Genomic DNA, 15753 nt, shown 5'->3' on the forward strand with positions numbered 1-15753 from the left:
GCAGACATCAGTACTTCCTCCCTGTTTTCTGCTGACCATTCTACAGTTACATTTCCTTCATTTCCTTTTCCATATTGCTGTCCTTTTGGTGGCTGCTATTGCTGGAAAATCTGCTCGGAGCTCTCTGGACAAATACTGTTTGCAAAAAGGAGGCAGAATGTAGTTTCAGAATCTCAGATTTATGAATATGAAAATGAATTAAAAGTCAGGTGTACTAGTTATCTCTTGTTGTGTAGCCTGTTCTCCTCAAACTTTGGTGTGAACCAGCCATAAGCTTGTTTCACTTCTCACAGGTGCTGTAGGTCAGAAACTGGGGAGCCACGTGGTTGGGTGGTTCTGCTTTGGGGTCTCATGAGGCTGTTCTCACGGTGTCAGAGCCACAGTCACGTGAAGGCTCCCCCATGTGGGCCCTGCCCAGGCTTCATGAGTGTCCCCATCACATGGTGGCTGACTTCCCCCAGAGCCAGGAATCCAAGGAAGAGAGAACCAGGTAGAAGCTGTCCTTTTAATGACGGAGCGTCATTCTGCTCTTGAGAAGCAAGTCCCTAGGGCATTAGGCACTACCTTTTCAAGGGAGGAGGGTCAGAGAGGCTTTGAACATACTCAAGAACCACCATGTGAAGGCTTTTGTTAGAGTAGTGTAGCTCATCCTGGGTATGACTCCACCTGTGACCCGGAGCACCTTCCTTTGCCCTTCTAAGCCCCAGTTTCCCAGTGCGTAAACTGATGTGTGTTAGAGCTCCCACCTGAAGGACTGCTGTGAGGTGAGATGACACTGTGTGAGCTGCTGAGTCTGGCTTCTGGTCTGTTGATGGTATTGTTAGGAAGTGGCATTTCCATTAAAGATAAAGACAGCAAAAACCATGGTGCCGGCATCCTTACCCAGACCTGACATGATGCTCAAGATACAGGAAGAGACTGCATTGTAGAACAGGTAGGAGATCCTGGAAGAGGTACGGCAAGAAAACAAATCTTGTGCAGCTGTCCTTTCACCCATGGGCTGCCTCAGGCAGGGTGAGGCGTGGAATAGAGCGCTGAGGGTTGTTAGGTACTCTGACCCACAAGGGCGTCAGTGAGGAAGAGTGCGCTTGGTGTAGGAAATGACAGGGTGACTGCTGGAGAGCCGTGGGACGTGCCTCCCACAGGCCCGGAGCCCTGTGCTTTAACTTGAGAGCCGACTCCAGGTTGCTGAAAGAAAAAAACAAATTGTTTAACTTTGGCGCCTAGGAGGGACATGTTTTTCAACATTGCAATTACTTTTGATAATAGTATGTATTTAAAACTTCAATCCTAACTTACAATTAACTTACAGATTTTGAGATAGAGTAAGGAGACCTTGATACATCTGACCCCCTTTTTCCCCCACAGCTACCTCTGAACAGTGCCAATGAGATTTATGAGCCTCGATGTGCCCAGGGTGTGATTTTATTCTCAAATAGTACATGCTTATCACTTGAAACCATGGTAATGACTGTTTTCATTCAAACAGACAAGCCCCTGTATAAGCCAAAGCAAGAAGTGAAATTTCAGATTGTTACACTCTTAGATTTTAAGCCTTACAGAACGTCTTTAAATATTCTAATAAGGTAAGTACCAGACAGAAAGGAACTGAGTTGAAGCTGCCTTCCTGAAACTGTCTTGGAAGTTCTGCTCACATTACTGGTACTGGGATGTCTTAGAATTCACATGGCTGAGCTTCCCTTCCAACATGGGGGTGTCTCTCCAGGAAGGGGAATGGTAGGGCACTGGATTGAGTGCTCAGGCTCTGGGTTCCAGTCTTGGCTTCTTCATTGATTAATTCATTTGTCAAACATTTATTAAACTAATGTGTCCTAGGTCCAGAAGGGACAGGGCAGTGAACAGAACACATTGAGTCTCTGCTCACATCAAGCTGTTTATTCCAGTGGATAGTAGATAGATGATAAATAAGTACACACATATGTATATATAAAGGAATAGGTATGTACGTGTGTGTGTGTGAGAGAGAGAATGTGTGTGTTTTCTGTTTTCTGTAGGGTTGTTAGAGAAGCTCTATTTGAACAGAGACCTTAAGGAACTAAAAGAATGAGCCTACACAAACAGGGAATAGCATGTGGAAAGGCCCTGAGGTGGGAGCTTGTTAGGTGCATTGGGGGAACCAGCTGGCAGTACACTGGAGCTCAGGAAGTGAGGGGACAGATATTAGGAGATGAGATCAGGTAACAGGTAGGTTGGCTGGAGGAGTGGTTATACAAGATCTTGACCATGATATGGACTTTGGACTTTACTTTGAGTGAAATGAGAATTCACTGGAGAGTTCTGAGGAGACAGGCATAAAGTGATTTGACTTAACATCTTAAAAGGATCACTGCTCTAAGAATGGATTGAGGCTCTGGAATCTGGAGAAGATTAATTCTCTTGGAGCCTCAGTTTCCTTTTTTGTAAAATGTATTATTATAATAACAATGAAAATGCCTTCCAAAGGTTTTTGTGGTGTTTATGTGAGATGATTCATGTAAGGCATTTCGGACGGTGCCTGGCACATAGTACGCGCTCATTGAACATAAGCTGTGGTTAGAATAGGAACCCCCTCTGGCAGGGAGTCACTGGCCTCTGCTGCTTGAACACTCTGAGCTCCGGAGGCAGCATGGTTAGCAGACTGAGTTTTCCTGAGAGAACCAAGCTGAAGACAGCTGAGAACCAGCTGGATCTGGCTTTCTGTGCTTAAGCTGGGGAGAATACTAGACATTTGATGATTACATGGGAATAGGGTGGCCAACACATCCCAGTTTGCTGAGACTCTCTGAGAACTGAAGTGTACCCCTCAGTCCGACACATTGGTTACCCTAAATGTTCTGACAAGTAACACAGAATGGAAGGTAAAAGGCTTTTCAGTTCAGTGTATTCCCTTTCTTAGTTTCTTTGTTGTTAGAAGCTAAACAAACAAAAACATGGCAAACACTATGTATATGTATAACTTCAAGCCAAGATGTCTGCAGCAGACAAGGCATTGGTTGGCATTCTCAGTGCGTATTTCTTGAATGGAACTGATGTGACTTCAGAGTTTGCAGCTTTGTGAATTTCTGCCCGTACTCCACTCTCCGCTGCTGTGTTGGAATGAAGTGGGTTGACACAGTGAGTAGCATTTCTCAATTCATGTTAACTCTCAGAGCAGCGTTTAGGGGTACCTTCATCCCACTCTCCACCATTTATCCACAAATACTGAGAACTGAGTCTATACCAGAAATTTTATGGAAAATGCAGGACTTAGAATTAAATGTCTGCCTGTGTCTGGCTGTTTACCTATTCAGTCTGCCTCTTTCTGTCTTAGGTGAATAAAAGTCAGCACTGGGTAAACTGCCTATTCTAGGCATTAACCTGAAACTAACCCTGCTGATTCTGGACAGCTGGTCTGTGCATTTTTATAATTTTTCCTCCTTCTGCTCTAGCATCTGCCTTTGAAACTTCAGATTTGTAGATTCCTTGGGCTTCTCTCTCTGATTTTGCACTTAGCCTGTCACATTTGGCTTTCCCAGAGGTGCTCAGAGAGACCTTCCTCTTGCTGCTTCTGGTCCTGGGATCCTGCTGGCCTGGCCAACGTGTGGCTTGCTTGGACAGGGAAGGGAGTTTAGACTGAAATTGCAGCTGGAACGCAGTGTTTGGGACCAGTGAATGAGCATGCGTGTGGGTGCCTGAACTCTGCTCTCTGTATCCAGGTAGTGAGGCGGGGATGTGAACTCAGGTCCAGCCGACTCCTTGCTCGTAATTTGCAGGGGCCAGGTCAGACCATTGATGTGAATGCCTGTACACTGTGTCTGCACTCATCCACCTGAAAACAGTCTTTTGGGCCAGGGTTCACCAGACTGTGATGTTTTCTACGTTTTTCAGTGTGGAATAGCTGGTTTCTTGGAAAAATTTCCCGGAGAAAAGTGAGCCTTTAGTGTAATGAAAGCTCCTGACTTGGACAGTCGCACTTGCCAGCACAGTGCCACCTGCAGGCTAGTGTGAAGCACACCTTAGAGCTACGGGAGCCAAATCTGGGGGAGCCATGTTGCCCAGCCAAGAATGGTTGGAGGATGTAGCTAAAATATTGACCATCAAAGCACATTCAGGCATGTTCAGTGTTTTACTGGGGGATCTTGGGATATTATTCATTTCTTATGCCCTGATAACTGACCTCAGGAAGCAAAGGGTCTTCAAAGGCCTTTCTATGGTGGAGTAAACCTCTGCCCTAGTTCTGGCTTCCTCTGGCCTGTCTATCCTTATGCTGTGTAAACAAGTGCCTTCAACACCGTGATGGCACTTGGCATGCTGGCTTCTACCCTCACCTCCCTTCCTGAAGGTTATTGCTGTTGGTACAGGTGAATGACCTTGTGGGAGCTGGTGCTGTTGGCTTGAGGTCTGCCCTGTGACTGTGTTCTGACCCTTTGGCCTGGAGCAGTGGTGGCAAACCCAGAACCTCATCCCTGGCTAGGTGAGAGACCACCTGTTAAAGTGATTTGACATCTCTAATTTTATGTGCTAGACACACACCTTGTGCATCATCCAGGACTCCCGGAAGTGGCAGAAATACATCCTCCAGCCAGGGATTTCATTGCTTGAGACGTTGGCACAGGCAGCGGGTGCTGTGCTGTGCAGAGGGGATTGATGGAGAGCCACAGCTGTCCAGATACAATGCAGAGAGCATAGGGAACCACTTTTCCAGTGTCTCCAGCCACATGGCTGTTCCAGCTGTGATGGGCACGCTTCATGTCATACTTGGCTGGCCTGTGTGCATCCTAGCAGGGGTGACCACATGCAATTGCAGGGCTCTGCTGTGATGCCACTGTGCATTGCCTGTTCAAATCCCGATGTGCTCTGTAAAGACATTCTCTGTGTGCTCCTTGTTGGTGATGTTCCCAGGTCCAGGACAGGTTTGGGACATAAGACAGATCATCTCATTCACTCCCAGCCCTCCAGATTGTCCAGGCCATCACACTTTGGTTCTGATTTCCTTTGCTTGTAGGACTGTGGGAGAAATGCGCACCTTCACAAAAATAATACATCCGTGAAACTAGGAACATTTCTTTCCCTACGTTTTAAACAATACTGGGAATTAATATTTTTATTTTTGTCAGTGTGACAAGAGAAAAACGGGCTTCATTGTTTTATTTGCCTTCCCTTAGGTATTAGACAGTGTGTATTTATTAGCTCTTTGTCTTCATCTGTGTTTGACCCTTTGACTCCGTTAACCCTCCCACGCATCATGCCGTGGCAGGCACAGGAGAGCCAGGCCTGGTGACAGTGCCTGCCTGCCCCTGGGCTTGGTGAGGACAGTGACCTGCTTACTCCTGACCTGCTTGTGGTCTTTGGTTTTAACAGTTTGTTCCTGGCTCCCTAGACCACTTCCTGCTCAGTTCTCAGCATTGAACTTACACTGATTCACATTCTCCCTCGCTCGGGGAGAGAGGTTTCTTATGGCTTCTAATAACCAGGCCAACCCACTACCTCTAGTCAGAGGATAAGAACAAGGGAAAATATTTGATCCTGGCTGCCAGTTCATAGTCTAGGGAAGAAACACCAAAACCAAAAAAAAAATGACAATGACATAAACATCAAAAAAAAAAAAAAAAAAAAAAAAGAGAACCCAGAAAACAAATGAGTGCCTTAAACAATAATAGATGTCAAGAGGGGTAAACTCTAGGTGAACTAGGGCTCTCCTGCCCGGTGCGGGCACATCCAGAAGGTGAGAAGCTGGACAAGGATGAGCTGGCATTCCATGCAGCAGTTGCCAAGGCCAAGAGGGCCCTGGGGGCAAACTGCAAACAAATCTATGTTTGGAGGAAGATGTGCCTAAAAATGTAGGTGGGGTCAACTTCCTAAGCCTTTTAAGCTATGCCAAGAAGTGTGGATCTCATCCCGTAGACAGAAGTCATCGTCACCTGCTGGTCTAATATGATGATCGTAGCCAGTGTTCCCTCACTGCTTGTTACATACCAGGAACTGTACCAAGCATTTCAACCACTTAGCCTCAGTCTCAGGTCCATGTTTCGGATGGATGACACTGTTGGGGGAATATGGATTAAGGGGCAAGACTGGAGCAAGGAGATTAGTTGCAATAGTTAGAACAGAGGGTATGGTGGCTGATTGTGAGGGTGGAAAGAAAAAGACAAATTTGAGAGAAATTAAAGAGGCAGAGTTGACAGGGCCGGGCAGGTGAGGGGGGTCTGGGATGACTGCCGGATTGGCTTGGATGAATATTGCATGAAGCTTTCATGGTCTGGGAGAGCATAAGAAGACTGAAGTGTTTTGCACGCACCCACTTGGTTAAACACCCCTGTGGCACACTTTTGTTGAGTTAAAAGACGTGGGTTTGAATCCTGTATTCCACCATTTACTGGGGCTGTGGTATTGGACCATGGCTGTCATTTACAGTTGAGGGCTTATGTAACCTTTCTGGCCTCAGTTTTCTCAATGACAACGTGAGGATAACCCTAGCCTGAAGGAGGATCGGAATGACTGAGTGGCGTGTGAGTGGTAATGATAAGGCAGAGTGCTGGACACTTCGTGGGCCTTTACCACACAGGGCCTGTTATCCCTACAGTGGAATTTTCTCTCAGTGCCACCACCAACAACACGTTTGGTGATGTGCATGCTGTAGTGTTTCATGTAGAAGGAAATATATTGCCAGGAATGAAAAAGTAGAGCCGAGTAAAGGTGTTCCCAGGAAAACCTGAGAAAAGAAATTTTGATTTGTCGTCTTTAGTCATATAGAGCTGACATTTTCCAGAATCATCTGTGTCCCACATTTTGTATGTGCCTTGCCTGGGCGTACTGCACGGCCTCATGCATAACCATTTAGGATCCACATGTATACGGGCCAGCTTTATCTAGTTAAACGTGTGGTTTTCATTGTAGGACCCCAAATCAAATTTGATCCAGCAGTCAGAAGAAAATGATCTTGGAGTCATTCCCAAAACTTTCCAGTTATCTTCCCATCCAATACTTGGTGACTGGTCCATTCAAGTGCAAGTAAATGTGAGTATAAATATATTTTCTGGGGGGAATGTTAATATGATTTAAATAGGTCAGGTGGGGGAAATATCTCCAAAGTCGTTTATTCAGTGAACAGAAAAACATTAATCTGAGCATCTAGACAATTCAAGTGGTTTATTTTTAATTTACTGTTGCTATCAATGGGTTAGCCTTTATTATAACATATTTGAGGTTTAATCATTGTTGCCTTTTTATGTAATGTAACAATTGAAGATTAAAACACTTTACCTTTTAGTATGAAACTGATTAAGTGATGTTTATTTTACTTACTGCATGCATTGAGTATTTTAAAACAAAGTAATGAATACGTAGCTATTATATGGCAAATTTTATGTCCCAGAATGATGACTTTTGATGAACGGTTGGGCTAACCTACTTTATCTTTACTTTAAAATCTCCAGTGACCTTAAACGGCCACATCAATCTCTGTTCCCCAGTCTTTCCTTCTCCCCAGCTCCTTCACCATTTCCTGTGTTTGCTGCCAACTCCCCTAGCTCTGAGATCTAGCAGGGCAGGGGCACAAAAACCACCCATCCATTCACCCACCCACCCATCCATCCATCCAACCCACTCATTCATTCACCCATCTGTCCACCCACCCATCCATCCATCCATTCACCCACCCATCCATCCACCCTCCATCCATCAAGTATGTGTTGAGGTCTTACAGTGCCATGACAGATACAAGGAGGCTAAACATGTGATCTCTGTCTTCAGAGATGTGGGAAGATGGCTAATGTGACAAAGATTAAGTTAAACATGGGTAACAGAAGAACATGAGGTCGTGCAATAGCAGAGAAGTTGTGAGGTGCTGAATCCATGAGGCTCATGAGGTGCCTCCAAGACTCAGGCCAGCTCGGGATAAAGAGGATGTGCTGTAAGCATGAGGGCCTGTGCTTTGGGGGCCAGAGGCTGTCTTTGTGGCCAGCTCCATTCTCCTATCTATTGTCCAACCTCTAAGGTGTTGTTCTCTAGTCGCAGTCTAGACTGAGCACATTGGTTCAGCTGAATAACCTCCATCCTCAGAGTACTGCAAGGAGCTCTGCATGGGTGGCTGGCCCCCATGGATGGGTCATTGGGTCAGGTGTCCATGGTTGGTCCATTCAGAGGCCACCTCTACTCCATGACCAGGCAGGACAGTCTCTCAGGCCCTGAGGGTGGCAGCCTTAGAGGGATTAATTTGTTCAGTGAGTGGTACACAGAATATGTACCAGAGGAGAGAGGATAATAGTGGAGAAAGGCCGGAAGATGTGAGATTGTAGGTTGAAAGATTAATAGAATTTCTCATGTAGTAAGTTTTGGATTTGACCCGTCATATTGCTTTAGTAGGAAAAAAAAGATAATGCTCTTAATGAAATTTGGGTGCTTGCAGAATTAAAAATCATTCACAAAAGCTGGTCCTTGCTCACCTCCTTGGTCTTGTTAAATGCCACCCTTACCCTTGACCTCTGTGCTTTAAGGCACAAATTATTCCATAAGTTTATTTTTTCTTTTCCACAAGTTTCTTAAACCCACACCTATCTGTCTGATCCCAGAGCCTTCCCACGTGCTGTTCCCTCTGCCTGGAATGCTGTTTGTCTGCTTGCTGTCCTCCAAGCATTGTCTGAGGTGGCCCAGCCCCACTGGCATCTCCACCACCCTCTGTGCTTCTCTTGGTCCGTGCTTGTCACTATTAGTTGACAGGGCCTGATAGAGAGTCTGTGTGGGGCCTGTTCTCCCTGTTTCTTTGGGACCTAGTAGCACAGGACTCTGCACACAGGCACATGTCAGTATGTAGTAAATGAGTGTATGAAAGCTATATAATCATCATTTGTCTTGAACTAAACATGATGTCCCCTTTTCCACATTCTGTAAACATCTATCCTTTGTGAAGACAGGCATATCGATCAGGAACTTATTAGTGGTGATGTCATGTTTTTTCCTTCTAGCTTTACTGAGGTATAATTGACAAAATTGTAGGATATTTAAAGTGTACAAGGTGATGATTTAATACACATGTGCATTGTGAAAGGATTCCTTCCAGGGGATATAATGTTAAGGCACACAACAAAGGGAAAATAAGCTTCTTTGTTTAAAAAAAAGAAAAGGAGTCCTTCAGTGGCTATCAGAGGTCAGTATAGTCAAAGAAATGAGAGGACCCAGCCCTGAGCTGTGGTTTTTGTCTTTCCTTGATTCCTGCACAGCATTCAAGGATGATACACACACACACACACACACACATATAAATAATATGTGTGTATGTATGTATATATATATGATTACACTTTTCTTTTAGCAATTAATAATGACTATGGAAGAAGTATGTTAATTAAATAGTCACCATTATGGCCTATATTTTAATTTCCCCAAGGCAGTGACCATTCTCAGTATAAATCTTAGGAAGGGGAAATATTTATTTTCAGGAGAGTGTTTTGAAATCCCATTTTGTCTCTAGAAAAAATACAGAATGATCCTAGTATTGCTACCGAAGGACAATGCATTAAAAAAAAAAATACAGAACATACCAGAGCTTTGTTTTGTGGTTACAGTGCAGATACTCAGACTGGCATTTTTTCATTCCCCATCCACTAGATCAGAAGACTCTTTTAGGTAAAACACACTTGATTGTCCCCTTGGTATTTCTGTAACTGTAACTTTATAGAATAAGAGCCAATGAATTTTTTTAATATACTGTTAACCTTTTTGGGTTACTTATATTGTTTTGAATTTCAAGTATTGTTTTTCACCTTTAGGCTTTTTAATGACAAGTAATTATTTTGATCGAGTAAGATTTCTAGGTTTTTTTTCTTCTTTTAATCCCCTTTATTGTGCAGTGTATGATGGTGGAGCAGATAAGACCTGCCCTCAGGGATGCAAGACACAGCCTCCTAGCCCAGGGCAAGCCTCACTGCCAGCTGGGAGTCCTGGTACTGGACCCACTACAGCCACACGTCCCCTGGGGTAAGTCACCAGGCTGAAGGGGGGAGGCAGGAGGCCCTTCAGAGAGTCCACCCAAGGTGGGAGGCCTCAGCAATGGAGGAAGGCAGGGAAGCAAGCCACACAAACTGGCCTCATCCCCAAGTCCTGAAGGAGAATCCTCTGGAGATGCTGCTAGCCCCTGCCTGCCTGGACCAGTATGTTCTGCTGTGGGAAAGGTAGGGGGAGGCAACCATGATCTTCCAATATGAAGTGTCCTCCGGGAGGTCAGAGGCTGTGATTATTTGGTGGGTTCCCAACACCCCAGGAGGCCGTCACTGCCTCTGAGTCAGTGAGGAGGTGTAAGCTCCCTCTTACTCACTGCACATGGTACCCAATTCCCACTGCACTTAGCACTTCTAGGTAAACCTGGGCCCCGTCCCATGTCCCCAAGGCCTCTTGTGTATAACCCCAGCTTTTCCCCCAGGAGCATGATGTAGTTTTAAGAAAAAGCACTAGACCAGAAGTTTGGGGATCTGAATTATCTTCCTATGCAGTAACAACCTTTGTGACTCTGAGTTGGGTCACTTACCTCCACATCCTCATCTATCATGACATCTGTGGTTGTGAATACCAAACAAGAAATGAAAGCAACCCCCAAACTAGGCAGCATTCCAGAAAGGTGAGACGGGTAAGGATACCATCAATAGCCACTTTAAATCGTAGGAGATAAGGGGCAATGGGCAGAGCACCCCAAACCTGAGAAAACCTAAGCCACTGCTATGAAATAGGTTACACAGGAAGGACCTGCTGGGGACACAGAAAAACCTCAGCCCGGGCAGAAATCATGTCCAGGTTTTCAAACTTCCTGTCTGGAGTTTCCGTTTATGAGGCAGGCTTTTGGCACCCGGGCAAGTCAGCTTGCATGTTCCATACTAGGTGTCACCGCCAGAGCACAGAAACAGGGTGGTTTCACGCAGATCAGAGGTCTCCACTGCCCACAAAGTGATGACCCCTTTGGCAGAGATTGGCCACGTGCCTCTCCTCCCAGTTTCATTTCCAAGTATGTTTTTACAGCAGAGGGGAGGGAGCTTCCGGATGGTAGATTGATATATTTAAGTGACAGCCATTGTGCAGAATTTTTAGAAATCACGCATGTGGCCATTTTATTGACCTAAACTCGGCCTCAGAATATTCCTGCGAGAGGCAGAAGGAAAGGGAGGTGTTGGGTGGGGAGAGCTTTATGGCCCAGCAGGAACACAGGGTACCTGGAAGCAGAGGGCACCTGGCTGAAGACTGAAGGATCTCTGATGATCAGTCACAGTGGAGCTGAGAGCTGAGCTCAGTCAGGAAGCCCCAGCTGGGCTGTACCCCCAGGCCAGCAGGGCACCCTCATCTTTCTAGGAGAAAGGAAGGAGGGTGAAGAAGAGGCCTGGTTTTTCCCAGTGTTAGGATCTCCATCCTGAATCCCAAAAAAGGAATCATGAAGGTGTTTTAAGAGCGTTCTCCCCGCAGCCCAGAGAAGCCCCATGTCCTGCTCACTTCCTCTTCGCCCAGAGGCCCATCCTGCAAGGTCGGGTGAGAACACACTCTCACCAGCTCCTGCAGTGGTAGGAACCAACTTTATACAGAGCAAGATCTCATTTCTGCCAGGGACGCAGGAAAAAAACTGGGCTGACTCAGTGCATCAGAATGTAAGTGGGTGGGAGGAGGGGGCTGGATGAATACAGCTTATGAGGACAGTCAGTCCCAACCATCCCCTCCCCTTCCTGCACTCTTCTTTCCGTGGTAACGGCCTAGTGTGATGGTTCTGCTAGAAGGTGGTGCTGACCCAAACCTCACGGACATCACTGGCAGCACCGCTCTCCACTACGCTGCCTTGTTTGCAAATACTTCAGTTACAGCAAAGCTGCTTTCCTACAATGCCAATATTGAAACAAGAAACAAGGTATAATAGCTCCACTAGCTTTATTTACAAAATAATTTGAAGTACAGGGTCTTTTTTAGCTACAGGTGTTATATTTATAGTATGAATACAATACTTCAGGCCCTGTTACATGGAAACAACTCCAAAGCCATAGCCAGGGCTAGAGAAAGGTGGTGCCCACAGAAAGGGCAGAGCTCTGTCTCCCAGCCCCTCCTCTACCCTGGAAGGAACACCGCCCCATTAGGAAGTGCCTGGGAGTAGGTGGTAGCTCAGAGTCCACAGAAGATGAAAGCCTGGGGGGAGTGAAATGATGGTGGGGGCTGACTGCGGAGGCAGAGGTGCTACTGGCATGGGTGGAAGGAGGAAGGAGACCCAGTACCCAGCAGGGGAGCTGGGTGAGTGCACCTGGGCAGGGGAGGCAGTAGGCCACAGGCCCTGAGTACCCCAGGACCCCCAGTTCTGCGATCAGGGCGAATGAGGTCAGGTCATGTTTGACAGCCAGCAGGGGTGTTCACTGGTGCTGGTGGCCACACGGCCTGCTGTGTACACCTTGGGGTCTTCCACGCTCAGCCTGGTGCAGCTTCTCAGCGGGGCTGTGGCTACATATGGGGAACAGGTGATGGCGAAGCTGGTCTTTCTGCTTTTGCTCCAGGACATGTTACCTCCTGCTGCTGCAGCCCTGCCAGGAATGCCCTCCGCTGACATAGTAGGTGCAGTTTTACATATTGGAGTCTCGGGCACTCCCTGAGTGGAAATATTTGGAAAGAACTTAATTGTCTGAGATTTCACTTTAAATAATGAGATTTCCATTGAAGCATGAAAGGTACAGCTTTCTTTTATTTATTTATGGCAGATATTTATGAAAACATTGCTTTTGTTGCAAATAAAAATTTTTTTCAAATATTTTTCCCCACTCAGATTTCTTTCTGATTAGCATGAAAGTAGAAGAAAGCAAAACTTGTCTTGGAAATAGACTTTGTCTTAATACTCAAACAAAAACATCTGACAATATAATCAAAATCTTGCTGCTGTGGATAATTTCCTGTTTTATTTAAAAAATGATTTATATAAAAGTGATTTCTCTCTCATTGCCCAAGGCTTAAGAGGGAAGAAAGAAACAGACTGGAGAGAGCAGTTGAAATATGCAGGCCAGTTTGGAAATTGGACAATTGGGAATTACCAAGAGGAGGTTTTTGTTTTTATTTTCCTTCTCCTTCTGTTTATGTAGGTGGGCAAGCTGCCTTTCAGTTGTCAGGGATAATCATTCTCATTTTGGGAAAGAGAGGGAGTGAATTGTAAACTTGGGAGAGATCAGTTTTATGAGGACTCTAAGGAAATCACACTGGCGGTGAACAGGTGATGATTAAGTGGAAAGTAGGAGAGAAAGACAGATAATTAACTGGCCCAGTGTCCTATGCTGGCAGAAACAGCCACTGAGATGAGTCTAGACTTGGCTTTCAAATCTAGGATGTCTTGATGGGAAGTAAGGAATGCATAGATAATAAAATCAAGTTGTTTCTGAATTGACTAGCCCCTGTTCTACTGCTGTTTACCCAGGACAGTGAAATGCAGTTTTGTTAAGTAACTTTTATCTCACAATTTTCTTTGTGCAAATCCTCAAATGAGAGAAGGAACTGGCTACATGGGTAAGAAAGACTGCAGTGGTCGGTTGTCTCCTGCATGAGTTCTTAACTAGAATTGTGCTGGTGAACCACAATCGCCTGGGAGAATTTACAAAAAATTTACAAGCCTAGGCTCCACCCTCAAGATTTTGATTAAATAAATCTGGTAAGGCCTGGACCATGGATATTTAGAAATAGTTCCTTGAGATTCTGATACAACCCTTGGTTAAGAACTATTGAATGGATACGTGTAATACCTGTAAATTCACAGATCTCAAAAAAAGCCCTCTCTTTAGAAGAGTGGGAGATTTGACAGATGCTACTTCCTTCAGTGCTCTCCTTTCCAGCCACATAAGCCTGACTTTTATCCCGTCTCTACTTCTGTGCTTGACAAGTTAAAAGGAATATTATTGGCAGTATCTGTGGGCTTGAAGAATAACTCCTTTTTCCTTCCAACCACTGATCATTCAGTGACACTCAGACAGTCTTAGAAATTGGCTTATGGTGAATGATTTAATAAGTAGAGCCCTTTAAGTATTTTGCACCTTTTGTTACCATCCAAGTCATTGGGCCAACAGGGTTTTCCTGACTGCAATCATAGTAAATCATGGCCTTTCTTTTGGTTAAAGCTGTGTGGTAGACTCTTGGAATATATCTGTTAGATTCACTGAGTGCTGGCATAATCAAAATGCAGTTTTATTATTTTTATTGCAGTATAGTTGATTTACAGTGTTGTGTTTGTTTCTGGGATACAGCAAAGTGGTTCAGTTTTATATATGTATATATATATACACACACACACACACATAATTTTTCATATTCTTTTCCATTTGGGTTTATTACAGGATATTGAGTATAGTTCCCTATACTACACGGTAGGACTTTGTTATCTATTTTATATATAGTAGTTGGTATCTGTGAATCCCAAACTGGTCATTTTTCCCCCCGCCACCCCCTTTCCCCTTTGGTAACCATCAGTTTGTTTTTAATGTCTATGAGTCTGTTTCAGTTTTGTAAATAAGTTCTTTTGTATCATATTTTAGAGTCCATATACTATGTGATATCACGTGGGATTTTTCTTTCTCTTTCTGACTTACCTCATTCAGTGTGATCATCTCTAGGTCCAGTCATGTTGCTGCAGATGGCATTATTTCATTCTTTTTTTATGACTGAATAGTATTCTATTACATATAAGTATACCACACAAGATGGCAGTTTCAAACATCCAAACCCATGAAATTAGTAACAGACTGAGAATTGTTTTAATAATTTAGTTTCAGCCATCTTATGAACTACTTGTCCATTTCATTAAAAATAAGGGAAATTGTGAAACAGACAGATTGTAGTTTTAGTAGGCATTGGAAAAATTCTCGAGGTGGGTATTGTGTCTTAATAGCAATTATTATGACATGTTGGGGCCCAGTTTATTTTCTGTAAAACGTATGATACTAAAGAAAGGAAAGGTTTTATGTCAAAATATTTGCTTTATACCCAACTGTTTGGAAACACAGCAAACAGAAAAATACAGGTGGGCTGTAGACTAAACGTGGTCCCTGGATATGTTCAGTTTGCCTCCACACATTGAATCAACATTTAAAATTTAGGAGACTCATGCAGAAATGTGCATTTCAGACTTCTCCAAAAGAAACAAATCTGGTCCCCTTTGAGCCCAGGCTGCTGTGTGTTCTGCTGTGCAGAGGTGGCCCCTTCTTAGTGGGGTGTGTGTTCTCCGGTTTGCTGTCCTTACCTGGGACCTTCAGTTACACGGGTCACCTACTTTGCCTCTGTAAGCATTTGACTTTACAATTCCTGTTTTATAGTATATTTTGATAACTATTTCAAGATTTTAAAGACAGTTGATATTAATTTATGATCTAGTTCACATTTTATAATCTCAAGAATGGGACTGAATTTTTCAAATTAGAATTTAAAAGTTGCTTTAAAAAAAAACTTTTTCTTTACACGTACATGCAAATAATCATACTCCCATTGGAATGTCTGTTAACCTGATGAGGTTGGTCATGATTGTAGTTGGATAGGTTATGCATATTGCAGACAGTATATCTTTCCCCTCAGTCTGGTTCCTTAAAAATGCAGTTGACTCAGTAGCTAAATGGTTCTCTGTGGAGCCGTGTTGAGAGTTTTGAGAGTAATAGTAGAGCAAAAAGGTAAGTACAGGAATGCCTGGTAGACACCGGTAGAAGGGAAGCTTCTTGGAGCCAGTAAACGTTTGAAGTGAGTTTTAGAGAATGACTTCACAGTGAATCTTTTGAAGAGGTCAAGGAGGAACGTTTT

General features: G+C 44.3%; 1 long non-coding RNA gene across 2 annotated transcripts in view; it reads left to right on the plus strand.

Annotated features, from left to right (window-relative positions):
- The window catches only part of LOC106730632, a 45351-nt gene that overhangs the window by 18838 nt on the left and 10760 nt on the right, over positions 1-15753 (plus strand). For both annotated transcript variants that reach the window (XR_004315126.1, XR_004315127.1), the window contains exons 3-4: positions 6877-6996; positions 9828-9954. This is a non-coding gene — a long non-coding RNA (uncharacterized LOC106730632). The remainder of the gene's footprint in view (positions 1-6876; positions 6997-9827; positions 9955-15753) is intronic.

The sequence above is a fragment of the Camelus ferus genome, chromosome 25 (assembly GCF_009834535.1).
Source record: "Camelus ferus isolate YT-003-E chromosome 25, BCGSAC_Cfer_1.0, whole genome shotgun sequence".
NCBI classification, from domain to species: Eukaryota; Metazoa; Chordata; class Mammalia; order Artiodactyla; family Camelidae; genus Camelus; species Camelus ferus.